Source organism: Trachemys scripta, chromosome 12 (assembly GCF_013100865.1).
Source record: "Trachemys scripta elegans isolate TJP31775 chromosome 12, CAS_Tse_1.0, whole genome shotgun sequence".
NCBI classification, from domain to species: Eukaryota; Metazoa; Chordata; order Testudines; family Emydidae; genus Trachemys; species Trachemys scripta.
The window spans coordinates 21,028,893-21,032,123 of NC_048309.1; positions in this window are offsets into that span (position 1 = coordinate 21,028,893).

The window sequence follows — 3,231 nt, forward strand, 5'->3', positions numbered from 1 at the left end:
GGGACAACGGAGCCCCGGGCGGGCTCGCTGCCCTCTCCCCGGCGCTCTGGCCGCCGGGGAGAGCGGAGCCGCGGCGGGCTCGCCGCCTTCCCCCCGGCGCTCTGGTCGCCAGGGAGAGCGGAGCCCCGACCGGCGCTCGCTGCCCTCCCCCCGGGGCTCCGGCCGCCCTCCCCTGCCGCGCTGGGGGGGGCGGCCGGAGGCTTTTTTGCCTGGGGCGGCAAAAAAGCCAGAGCCAGCCCTGTGTTCTGTGATCATTTCTTTCTAGTTTACAACTAGCTTATATACTGTATATACACAAAGATGATAACGTCTCAGAATGGGGTCTTTACACAGTTAAAATGAGCTAATTGTTTACAGTAGCTCCCTCTGTTTTAGGAGTAGTTCAAGTAATCTCTTCAAGCTCATGGCTGAAATTTGGCCAAACAATTTCTCTGCCCAGAAGCAAATTTCATATACCAAATTAAGGTCCTCTTCCCGCAGAATGAAATAAGGGTTTTGCCATTCTTATCAATGAGAGTATGGCTGGGCCCTAAAGAGGGATGGGAAGAAGCATGGTGCACTGGTTAACACATTGCTTGGAGCAGGAGAACGGGGGCCTAAATTTTGGCTCACGGAGGTGGTAATCTCATCAGAACGTGACCCTGTGCATTCTCCCCCATTTGGGGCCAAATCTATTATTATTACAGAAGTGCTAGGAGCTGTACACACACTGTAAGAGACAGTCCCTGCCCCAAAGAGCTCACAATCAAAATAGATGAGACAGACAGTGGGTTTGAGAAAGGAAGTATTTACCCATATTTTACAGAGCGGAAACTGAGGCACAGAAAAATTAAGAGGTATGCCCAAAGTCACACAATAAGTCTGGCAAAGCCTGGAGTCAAATCCAGATCTTTCAATCCCAGTCCAGAGCCTTAACTGCAAGACTTGCTTTTTTACAGCGCTGAGTGCTCTGCTATCAGTGAAGCTCTTAATAAAAAGGACTGAGAGAAAGAACAGCCTTTGAGATTTCTCTGTCATTACACCCAAATGCCAGCTCTAATGGAGCCTCAAAACTGAATGGCCTGGCCTAGCTTAATCCAGATCTGGATACAAACATGTCTCAGCTGGAATATATAGATAGTCTCTCACAGGTGCACACACATCCAGGAATTCTAGCAGAATCTGTCTGTGTGCATGCATTGTTTCTGTCTCGCTACAGAGGTGAGATAAGGGAAAGTTAAAATTTGAAGAGAAAATCTAGTGTTACAATAATCTCGCATTTGTAGATCCTCGATCACGATGGTATTTAAACATTCTGAAAAGAGTTGATGGTGCACAATTCCAACAGGGGGGCTGGAACAATTTGTATCGTGGGGATGCTGAGAGTCATTGAACCAAACTGTAAACCCTGGATAGGATGGAAACCACTTTAAGCCAGGGGGTGCTGCCATACCCACAGCACCTCTAGTGCCAACCCCTCTGAATTCCAATCAGGGTCACGTATAGGCACTGAGCAAGATGACATGCTGCAGCGAGAAGACAGTGTACCTTGAGTTTGTCATAGATGCCATGTGAGGCAAAGCTGTTCTCTAGCACACTAGTCAGAAGCACTCAGGAAACTGCAAGGTGTTACACAGATGTGTTGATTTAATTAGATCGTATAACACCAATTTACTTATGCCACAGCATCTGACGCAGCCTAAAGAAATCACTGCATTGAGTTTAGCTCCTTTTATCGCGTGACACTGTTTCTTTAAACAAGTCCCAAACATCCAGCACAGGACAAAACTCTGTACACATTGAATCACCCTCTCTCACAAACCCCATCTATTCCGCCATCCCGCCCTGTCCCACTGGCTGGCCTGAAGATTGTGCACCTATTACCAGCTAGAATCCCACTGATGATTTGCTAATGCGTTCCGGGATGGCTATCATTTCTAAAACAGGAAGGTATCAACATTGCGAAACAGTTTAATTATTCGGAGAATGCTTAGCTATTAGCAGAGACAAGAGAGCTCAGGGCTATTTTTCAGCATTAATTTTCCATTGGAAATGAATTCCTTTTGGTTACACTTTTTAAATGTTTCTTTTAATTAGACGCAATTACTTCAGAAGAATTGCTTTTATTTCTAAGCCTGAGATCTCAATGATAAAGCTGTTAACTGGCCGAGCTGAATGCTGTGTATGGCTCATTTAGCTGGTACACTAAAGTATATTGAACTAGGAAATTATACAGTGAATCAGCTATTAATTCATTTTATGATCCTTTCACTCTCACATCTTGAATGCGATCTTCAGGGGAAATTTAGTCACAATACATATAATTGTTCAACTATATATATGCCACTGGTTTACTACCATGAGGTTACAGGCATTCCAGAGCTAATCAGAGTGCAACTACGCAAGCAGCATTGACTCCTGACTTTGATGATACTGAGGGGACCAGGGATGTCATTTTCACCAGGGGGCCATGAGGAGGCCATGTGCCCTGCGATTAGCAAAGGGGATGAATCATGTACACTCAAATCACTATTGATTTTTCAACAACTTAAACAGAAAACTACTACAGAACCCAACTTATTTTTGGTGCCTACAGCAATTAGCTTGAAGGCCCTGATTCAGGCCTTATCCTTATCCAGTGGGGTGCTTAACCACATGTGTAAATTCCATGTGCTTTCCTGAATCACGGTTTGTATTAATAAGGGACCAAAGAACCAGCTTACATATGTGCTGCTAATTCAATAGGTGGCTCTCCTTCCTCTGAGCTAGTAATGGACTAGTGCTTCAGCATAGAGTTAAGCGTGTTAAGTGATGGAGATGGTGGTGACTGTTTTTCAGATAAGGCATAAAGGCCCAAATTCTAGCCAGTTGTAGGCATGAAGATACCATGGGCTTTTCTCAATAGTACAGGTGCTTACCCCAGGATCCTGGACAAATTGAGATACTGTTACTCACACTGAGTAGTATTTTACTCCATGATTAGTCCCATTGATTTCAATGATAAATTAAGTGGAAGCTGTAAAAAGCAACAGAGGGTCCTGTGGCACCTTTAAGACTAACAGAAGTATTGGAAGCATAAGCTTTCGTGGGTAAGAACCTCACTTCTTCACTTGCATCTGAAGAAGTGAGGTTCTTACCCACGAAAGCTTATGCTCCCAATACTTCTGTTAGTCTTAAAGGTGCCACAGGACCCTCTGTTGCTTTTTACAGATTCCACTTAATTTATCATTGAAATCAATGGGACTAATCATG